The sequence below is a fragment of the Lipotes vexillifer genome, unplaced genomic scaffold (assembly GCF_000442215.2).
Source record: "Lipotes vexillifer unplaced genomic scaffold, Lipotes_vexillifer_v1.1 scaffold405, whole genome shotgun sequence".
Lineage (NCBI taxonomy): Eukaryota > Metazoa > Chordata > Mammalia > Artiodactyla > Lipotidae > Lipotes > Lipotes vexillifer.
In genome coordinates, this window is record NW_006788566.1 from 170,019 (window position 1) to 180,681 (window position 10,663).

Genomic DNA, 10,663 nt, shown 5'->3' on the forward strand with positions numbered 1-10,663 from the left:
GACATAGAACAGTGACTAACACCTTTATTTAATAGCTAATATAAAACAAACCTAGTAGATAATAGTTACACAATGGGGGCTATTTAATGCTGAGTTGTATGATATGAAAACATGTTTTCAATTCACTTGGGGGAGTAAGCCACTCCTAGATGTCAGATGTTTGGTGATGCATTGTAGCATGGTGGACAGAAATACCCAGGGAATTCCTATGTAAAGCCATATCTCAAAGCCTGAGTGATGTCACAGTGAGTGATGATAGAAATTTGAGAGATGAGATGCTATATGAATGTATGGACATTTGTAAATGGATTAGTAGTGGCTGCACTACACAGAAGAGTCTTGAAGATAATCTTAATCTAAGCCAACATTTCCCAAACTTGCCACTGAGATACTATTTAGAGCCTTGAATCAAAACAAGATCCCATTTATTTCAAAGCAGTTACAACTAATACTCAAGGAATAAACTGATCACCTGGTAGGATCTGGTACAATGATTCATAATGCTTTCATTTTATTTATTTATTTATGCATTCAATCATTCATTCATTCATTCATTTGCCGGGCCACGTGGCTTGTGGGATCTTAGTTCCCGGACATGGGATTGAACCCGGGCCCTCAGCAGTGAGAGCGTGGAGTCCTAACCACTGGACCGCCAGGGAATTCCCCATAATGTTTTTAAATTTGTAGAAATACCAAAACCAAGTGTTGCTAGTGAAAATACCACTTTCCCAATTGCCATACTAGTTTGGGTTTAAAATAGATTTTTCTTCTGGGGATTCAGTCACTTCCTGTTTGTCTCATATTTAAACCAAAACCAAAACAAAACAAAACAAAACAAAAAACCATAGCAACTACTTTCTGCAGAATGCAAGCATGCATTTATAAAGGGTCAAACTCAATGGAATGTTAGTTCTCTGGGTTACTTCTAATCAAAATTTTCTCAAAAATGGGCCAATAAAAGTGGAAAAAAACAAAGCATCTTTTTAGGCCAGGGTATCAGTGCTACTCTCAGTATTTTACACAATATGATGCTGAACAACAAATTGGGAAAATAATACGGCGAATATCGAATTTGACTGAACTAATATTACTGAAGGTGAGTGGAGATGTGTGTGAACTTCTGGAATTTTTGGAGCAAACAACATGTTACTAGCACCCATAAATTAGAATATACTAAGGAGTATCCCTTCTCTTAATCCAATATACCAACTCTTGAAGGTAAAAAGAATGTTAACGAGAATATCTAGAAGAGTGTATATGAAAAATATCCAATTCTATTATATATATACAGATGTTACAGTTCTCATTTACAATGAAGTGAGATGCTCCTAACCATCAAGAAAGCCAAATAAATCTCATTTTTACTTAAAAAATCAGAAAATCAATTCGTTCAAAATATATTACGCATTTATTATGCCATGCACTTTATTGAGGAGTAAAAATTCAATAAAACATGGTCTTGCAAGATGCTTACAATATTAGAAATATATAAGTAAATCTCTAATGACAGTAAAGTGTGATAAAAATATAAAATTTTGGGATTTAGCACTTCATTCATAATTGGCTTCAAAGAGATCTTTAAAACAGGAAAAAATGCTAGCCATTATAAAATGCTGCAAAATTTGTAAATATAGATGGTAAATCAAAGAGGTTAAAAATTTCTTGGCATTCCACCTTTATACATTCCTGTATTTTTTTTCTGATTATAAACACACCAAATATTTTAAGGGTCTAGAATGAGACTAGACCTTTCCAGATATACAGATTTTTAACATGCCTATTTTAGAATAGTTCCTTTCTGAAATATTCAGTTATTTACTGAGAGGTTAAATAGCTTCTTTTGGTTATGTAATCTGACCTGTAAAACAGACTGGATAGCAAGAGGTAGTTTGTTTCATCTATTATTTAAAACAGATTTTCTAGCAGCACACTCTAACACTGAGTTTAAAATTAGTTTCAGGTGTTGAAACTTTCTATGATGTTTTGCTCCATCAACTGCCACTGAAAGTGGCATATCCTCTATTTATAACTCACTTTATTTCCCAAGACACTCCTAAGAAACTTCAGGCTAAGGTCAATTGTAAGAAACATATCCTTGGGCAGAATACAATTACTAGTTATTTCTAGAATTAATTTTTTACTATAAGTATTTCCCCTCAAAATACACCATGGATAGCATTTAAGATATAACTTTTTCCTTACATCTAGTTAGGAACACTAGATGTGTTCAAATAAATAAATTAGAGGTTAAATATATTGAGAATTTTTAAAAAGTGATAGTTCAAACTCTAATTTTCAAATTATCCAACTTGGTACCTTTTAAAGAAAAACATATAAAGAAAACAGATTTTCTATATGCTTGATATATTTCAAAACTTCCTTGCCCATACTTAAATCATCATGATTTCTCCCCACAGTATATGTTCTGTTCCACATGTAGTGTACTAGTAATACTTAAGGATTGGGCTGGAATGTTTGTATCAATCAATTATAGATTGAAACAAGTTTAAAAACAGCCCCTGACACTTCATAGCCCATGAGGATGTCACTGTCAAAAAAACAGAAAATAACAAATGTTGTTGAAGATATAGAGAAATCGGAGCACTTGCGTACTGTTGGTGGGAATGTAAAATGGTATAGCCACTATGGAAAACAGAAATCAAAAAGAGAATTACCATGATTCAGCATTTGAATTTCTGGGTATATATCCAAAATAATTGAAAGCAGAGTCTGGAAGAGATAATTGCACACATATGTTCATAGCAGCATTATTCACAATAGCCAAAAGGTAAAAGCAACCCAAGTGTCCCTCAACAGATGGATGGATAAAAAATGTCGTATATACAGACAATGGAATACTATTCAGTATTTAAAAGGAAGAAGTTTTGACATGATACAATATGAATGAACCTTGAGGAACTTATACTAAGTGAATTAAGCTAGTTAAAAAAAGATAAATATTGTATGATTCTATTTATAGAAGGTATAGAGGTACCTAGAGTAGTCAAACTCAGAGAAAGAAAGTAGAATGGTGGTTGCCAGGGGCTGATGGGGAGGGAGGAATGGAAAATTCTTGTTTCATGTGTGTAGAGTTTCAGTTTTGCGAGATGACAAAGTCATGGAGATTAGTTCCACAGCGTGAGTGTACTTAACACTACTGAACTGTACACTTAAAAATGCGTAAGATGGTAAATTGTGTGTGTGTTTTACCACAGTGGGAAAAAATTTAGATTAAAAAATGTCCCCGATCTTTAAGAAGGCAACTAAGGAAACATTTTACATTCTTATTATTTCTGGAGCCACAGTTCGTCTAGCATGATTATGCTGAAACCATCTTTTAAAAAACTGATTCAAATACCCCAAGTTTTTAAAAGGTTAAATTAGTGAGGAAAAACAAAGCATTATTTATCATCCCTTGGGAGTATCCATAAGCCAAACACCTTTGCTTAGGGCAATATTCATAAAGAAAGACCAGAGAAAAAGAAAGAAGAGAGCTCTTTACACATGACATATGAGGATATCGTAGAATTTGCTCTGGCTTGTGATAAATATATACAGAGCAAATCAAATTACAGGATGTCCTATTTTAAGAAATCTCATTTTCTACACAAATGAAATAGGGCTTAATTTATCACATTCCGAAAGTATCCTTTAATATTCTTTGAAATAAGGGATTCCATTACATCACTTAGCTTATATGTGAAGACTACTTGTCTCAAGAGGTGGAGGCAGTGGCAACGTGTTAAAAACCACTGTCCATTGGAAATCAATCCATAACAAAGATGACACTTCTAAAATTATAATGTAAATCAATGAGGGAATATATGATTTCATTTTCAAAAATGTGCTTCATGTACAAATGTCCAGGAATGCATCTATTGTGTAAAATGGCATCTAGTTTTAGTCATATATGGCATAATTCAAAAACAAAAACCACACTCAACCCTATATCTCTGGGTTAGTAAGGCAGGAGGAACAAAAATGAGCCATATCTCAGGTGCTGGGGGATGTTATTTGATGAATTAACTAGGAGCCTAGAGGAAACTAAAGTTGCTGCCCTCTGACTGGAACATTCAAGTTTATCATTTGTGTGTAACATAAAAGGGCAATTTAGATGTTAAAATTTCATCAACATGAAGCATTAATGCCTTAGGTTGAAACAGAGAATGGCACAATAATGGCATTAGAAAGGGTGAAAATAGCACCATTACTCTCATTGACATCATCAACGTGTTTGCTTCAGTGAACTGTACCTCCAAAATGGAAAAACAAAAAATTCATTTGTAAGGAAATTATCATCAATACTTAGCTTTTTTCTTGCCCAACTGCAGAATGACCCACATTCTACAAAGGATACAAAAACATCTAACCGAAATATAGATTTTTCTTTATTTCCAACAGCAACATTTGGTAGATTTCCCTGACCTTCTTTTGGTTAATATGACTCATTAGGAAAATTTATAATAATTACCAAATGAAAAGATGAAATATTACTTTTGGGTGGCCACTAAGTAGTGTTTAATATTCACTAAACAAACATTCATTTGGTCATCCGCCTACAAGTCATTAATTTCCTACTATGTGCCAGACATATAGTAATGCATATGTATATATATATATATATATGTGCAGACCTATTAAATATAGGTGGGTTTTGGAATGAGAACCAGAAGACCTTGCTTCTGAGATAGTACACCCCTCCCAGCCTCTCCCAAGTACCATTTCTATAGCGATGATTCCCACATCTGTAGCTCTAGCCCTAACTTCTCTTATGAGCCGCAGAATCATATTTCTAACTACCAACCAGTCATTTCTATCTAGAAATCCCACAGGCACTTCAGATTTCACAAGGTCAAATTGTAACAGTCCTGTATGTATGCATGTCTGTGCTCATACATGCCAGGTACTCACAATGTACTTTCAAACCAATATTAACTCTGCCCACTCTTATTTTACTCGCCAGACCCAGCTCAAGTATTGACTCTTCTGGGAGCTCTCCATGACCTTTCTAGCAGAATTAATTGTTACTCTCTCCATATTCTCATTGTACATACTATATACCCTTAATACAATATTTACTTTTTCTTGTCATTAGTGAATTTTTATAATTAATGAATTAGGTATCTTTTGCCTTTGCTACATCATAAACCTTTATGGCAGATGTCCTGTTTCATTGTTGCTGTCTCATTTTTGTGTCTGAATGGATTAATTTAAAAACACTCAAATAAAATGGTGTTTTTACAAGGAAATTCTGTTTCAGTAGGTCTGAGCTGAGACTTGAGGGTCATGGCAACGTCCTGTAGCCACACTGCCCTTTCAGTGATACCACACTCCAATGATAGATGTTCCTGGGTTTGCAGCAGGCCAGTACTGGGAAATACTTTTAGGCAGCCCTTTCAGCAGCTCTTAAAATAACACCCCTTAAAGCAAACACCTATGGCCTATGAAGCCTTTCTTTGACTTTAGTACATGTCGTTCTCACTGAACTGCATCCCTGAGCAGCTCATATGGTGACATGTTTAATGTAGCTGGGTTACCCAAGGCTTGCAGAGATTAGGCAGCTGTCAGTAAAACATTCGGGAGGGCTTTGTGAATTGCTTTCTAAAATCACTCTAAATTAGCAATTAATGGAAAATTTTTGACAACTTGTTCAACACAGAGTACAGTCGGATAAAAATCAACCTCTGGAGAATTCAACACTGTTTATCATTAATGCTAGAGTATATTTAACAGATAAATTTTTTCCAGAGTAGTCATCTCAATTTATTTCAGTGGATATCCTTGATTAGTAAATTCTTTCTCCCCCCTTTAAAGAAAATTTAGAAATTATCTCATCCATATAGTAAAGGGGAGGAACAAACTTGGAGAGGAATATATGAATATGTAGTTAGGGATAAATGGAATTAATCTTTTTTTATGCATTGTTATAAGTAACGTTTTTCAGGCAACAGTGATAGGTTATTTGTACTTAGAGACGTATTCCATTGTTTATTTTAAGTGAACTATATGCATGGGTTCATTGAAATGCTGGCATGGTTACTTTTTCAATTACAATTACATTTTCAATTATTTCACACTCACAGGTTACACAATTAATTGTACTTCTGTAGATCACTTTGACCCAGAACTAGAAAATATTTCAAAATAATTAAACTTCTACTAATATAAATACGTACAGAGTTAGGCTATCTAGTTTTTTAAAAGGCTAGCCATGTGATTTGGCATCAAGGAGATACACCCTAAATTGAGAAAGTTAACAGTGAGTCAGTAATGAAGTTAAGGGCTAAGCCAGAGAACAAATCAGGGTAGAGATGTTCCTTCTATTTCTTGAAAATACGTCATGTAGAAAGCGTCATTTCCTCTGAAAATGTTCTCCCAATGTCCCAAAACGATGACAAAGTACCATAAAAATACCCTATGACCTACAAGAAGACAGGCAGTGAATACTTTGGTGAAGTTCTTGGGTAATGTTTCAAAAAGTTTTCAGCAAATACACACACACACACACATAAAGTAAAAAGAGAAACCGCCTACAAAAATCTTTCAAAACTAATTTTGTAAAAAACAAAAGATTTTAAAGGAATCTTCAAATTTAAGTATTTGCAGGTGGAAATACTAAATTCCAGTGCCATCTAAAATGTATACATTTTCCTTTATCTTCTGGTATCACATATGGAAAGTTTATGAATGGATAAGCACCATGGCCTGACCTAGAAATGAATTAGGGCAAATTTTATGGTAAAAAGGCAGGAAAACAACAATATTCCATACTACTTGAGTAAAATTTTTACTTTTATTTATGCATTTACTTATTTTTTCATAGCCTTGAATTTTAGGTCTCCAGAGGCAAATACATTCATTCAGTAAATATTTACTGATTGCCTATGATTTGCTAGGCATTAGTGGAGAAATGTGCGAATATAAAGATGACACTTACATTCTCTGCTCTTAAGACACTTATAACTGACTTGGAGACACATACATGCACACAAATACACAACAAATATATAACAACAACTATATAAACCTGTTAAAACAATCTCTGTAAACAAAAACTGCTTTTTTTCCTGTATTTCTTAACTCCCTTTTAGTACCACTCAGTATATTACTCAGTTGGTTCAGATTTGCAATTCAACAGCATGTAGTGGACACCAAGCCAGCATCTGAGTGCCAAAACATTTAAGGAAAAACAGACATGCCACAATACTAATGCAAGGTCAGCACAACCTGGCCAGTTGTGAGGAAGGGCCAGTCTCCCTTCTCACTTCCAATATTCTCACATATGGAGAAGTACAACCTGTTTTCCTAACAATCCATACTTTGTATTTGTCTATGCTCCAAAGTATCGATACTTTTCTTCAACCTAATCCCATTTACTTTTATTTTCTGCCCCATCTTCTTGAAATAAACTTCCTGTGTCCTTGATAATCGTATATTATTATATTGAGGGTCATAACATCACTACTATTTTGTGTGTGTGTGTGTGTTACGCGGGCCTCTCACTGTTGTGGCCTCTCCCGTTGCGGAGCACAGGCTCCGGACGCGCAGGCTCAGCGGCCATGGCTCCGTGGCATGTGGGATCTTCCCGGACCGGGGCACGAACCTGTGTCCCCTGCATCGGCAGGCGGACTGTCAACCACTGCGCCACCAGGGAAGCCCCACTACTATGTTTTAACAATATATTTATTCTACTTTAGGTAAGAATCTTTGAAATTGACAAAATTAAATCTTAATAAATTGGACTTTACAAATTAAGAATCTTATCAGAAGGAGTTGGGACGGGCTCATTTTCCTTTTTTGCGTTTTTTTTCTGTGACTTTAACTGTTAAGCAGAATTAGAAAATTTAAGTTATGTTCAAATATAATATTTGGTATTGAAAACAGCAACAGCAAAAATATCCAGTCTACACCCTGCATCAGTATACATTCTGCCCAGCCTGCAATACGTTCTACATTTTCACACTTGGAATCCCTGTTTTGAATGATGGCACTGAAACTCTGTGCAAGTTCCTTAACAAACATTCAGATATACTCACAAATCTTAATAGTACTAAGGCAAGAAGTGAAAAAATACATATTCACTTATCTATTGAACAGCAGGTCAGGAAAACTTAAATAAGGGTTTAAGGAGAAAAAGATTGATTTGGTTTTCAGATTAACTCTGAACATTCAATCAGCAGAACCCCTGTGTTCCTAAAGTGTTCTGACCAAATGAGATTCTGGTACGAAAAACAAGATTGTATAACAACTTTTTTTTCAAAGTGAATGAAGTTTTTAAAAAGCGTGTTTAGCACCAACAACTTACAAACTACAAACATGAAGACTACAATTTGCAAATGGAATGCTTCCAAAAGCCGGTAATCTAGAACTTGGAATGCATCCTCCCACTGGAACAATGCTACAAAACGACAGCTAGCTTTCCAGAACAGATGTACAAACTGTTTTTAAGAGTGTTCTTAATATACCATCTATCTGCAATGAAAAATAACCAAAATAGCATCATCGTAATACTAGTAACAAAAAAATAATAAAAGAAAAAGAAAATATACAAAATTGTAAAACCATGACTGCCTGGCCTTCAAAAGAGAGAATATGTAAATGACTCAGAGTGAACAGATCTAAGAATTAGTCAAAAATTTTTGTATAATTCAAAACAATAGTGTTGGACAGGTGTAGAAAAGTATTAAAGCCAAGTTTTGACTGCCTGAAGGACACCTGTCTCTCTAGCCCGCCCTTTCTCTTTCTTTCTCTCTCTTTGCCTAACACACTGAGCAGAGGTAAGTTGGGCCCTTTCCACCTGGAAGATAAAAGCCACACGGAGTAAAAGCACAAACACAGAGTGAAGGAGGAAAGCGAGAGGGGACTGGAAGGTGTATCTGGGCACTCTGAGGACACGGAGGCCAGCCATCCTTAGCTCCAGAGGCCGGCATAGTTCCCGTGGAGGCCGGAAGGGAGAGGCCCCCCAGCGACGAAGAGCTTCATCTCGGGCCAGTTGTAGCAGTGAGTGTAGAGCGCGTTGGGGAACTCGCCGATGCCACCGAAGTAGTTCACCCACAGGTCATCGTGGTTGAGCCAGCCTCTGCCACAGGTGAGCTTGAGCTTCCTCCCTGCGGGCCCCGGAGAGAAGTGCGGGCTGGCCGAGGCCCTCTCCTCCAGGAACGTCTGCGCGCGGATGTCATAGAAGAGCAGGGAGCCGTGGCCCGTGCCCACGGTGACGACGTGCTGGTAGAAGCTCAGGGAGCGCACACCCGTGCCGCCCTCTCGGGAGCACAGGGGCCGGATGTTCTGCTGGCGCTGCCGCGGATCCAGGAAGGAGACGTGGGACTGGGAGCCCACCGCGTACAGGGACAACTCGTCGCAGTAGGTCAGGCACACGTTCTCTCGGCAGTAGGGCAGCCTGATGGACAGCAGCCTGGACAGGTTGCTCCGGGCTTTCCACAGGTGGAAGTAGCCGTCCAGGGACACGGCTCCCAGCTCCTGGTTCTTGCCGCTGAAGGCCAGGGCCCGCACCTTGCGGTTACTGGGGTTGGTGCTGGCCCTGGGGATGGTCTCCACGTCCCTGGGACGGATGTGGGCGTACACGGGGAGGCCCGCGTCGTTGTGCCAGGCGATGCTGCCGTGGAACATGTCGGGGTCCATCTTCCAGAGCGCCACGGTGCCGTCGCGGGAGCCGCTCACGGCCACCGTGTCGCTCATCCAGGCGATGGCGAAGATCCAGTCCTTGTGGCCGTGGCGGTCGCCCAGGCACACGGGGTCCAGCGTGGGCAGCTGGTAGACGGCCAGGCTGTTGGGGTTCTCGCCCCCGGTGGCCAGAAGCGTCTTGGAGGGATTCAGCTGGATGGCGTGGATGCCGCAGCTCGGCTGGGCGCGGGCCGACCGGGGCCCGCGGTCCCGCATCAGGGGGATGCGCGTGATCTGGCCCGACTGCACGTCCACCACGAAGAGCGTGTTGCACTTGGTGCCGCACACCACCTGCCTGGCGTTCAGCCACTGCGACGCGAACACCTTGTTGAGGGTGCCCAGCGCCAGCTCGCGCTCCCTCAGCAGCTCGGGCAGCTTCTGCACCGCGTAGCCGCGCAGCTCGCCCTCGAAGCCCGGGAGCCCGGCGCGGCCCCGCGCCCCCACCTCGCGGCCCTTCAGGTAGTGCAGCAGCGAGCGCAGCGCCGCCGGCCGCTTGGGCTTCTTGGGAGGCAGCGGCCCGTCCCCGTCCGCCGCCGCCGCCGCCGCCGAGCCCAGCGACGACGAGCCCGCGGCGGCCGCCTCGAGCACCGGCGCTTTCCGCTTCCTGCTACCTGTTTGCCTCGGGGCCATGGTAGACGGCGGACGAGTGGCGGCGGCGGCGGCGGGGGACCGGGGCGGCGGCGGGGCGCGGAGCCAACAGAGTCCAGGGCGCGGCGGCAACGGAGGCGAGGGCGGCCGGGCCGGGCGAGGAGAGGTGGCGGGGGGGAGCGGAGCGCAGGCGGCGTGCGGCGGCTAGGGCGGCGGCGGCGCGAATCGAAGCGAGGGCGGGAAGCGCGGCCGGCGGCGCGGCGGGAGCGAAGTCGGTGTGGGACGAGGACGACGCGGGGGGCGAGTGTGAGGCTGCGGGGGGAGCGGCGCGGAGCTAGTGGGAGGGAGGACACGCCGGCTGAGGGGATGGATTTGTTGGGCCTGGGATGTGCTG

At 40.9% G+C, this 10,663-nt stretch overlaps 1 pseudogene; it reads right to left on the reverse strand.

Annotated features, from left to right (window-relative positions):
- Positions 1 to 8,910: 8,910 nt before the first annotated feature.
- On the reverse strand, positions 8,911 to 10,311 carry LOC103079702 (DDB1- and CUL4-associated factor 12-like protein 2 pseudogene; annotated as a pseudogene).
- Positions 10,312 to 10,663: the final 352 nt, after the last annotated feature.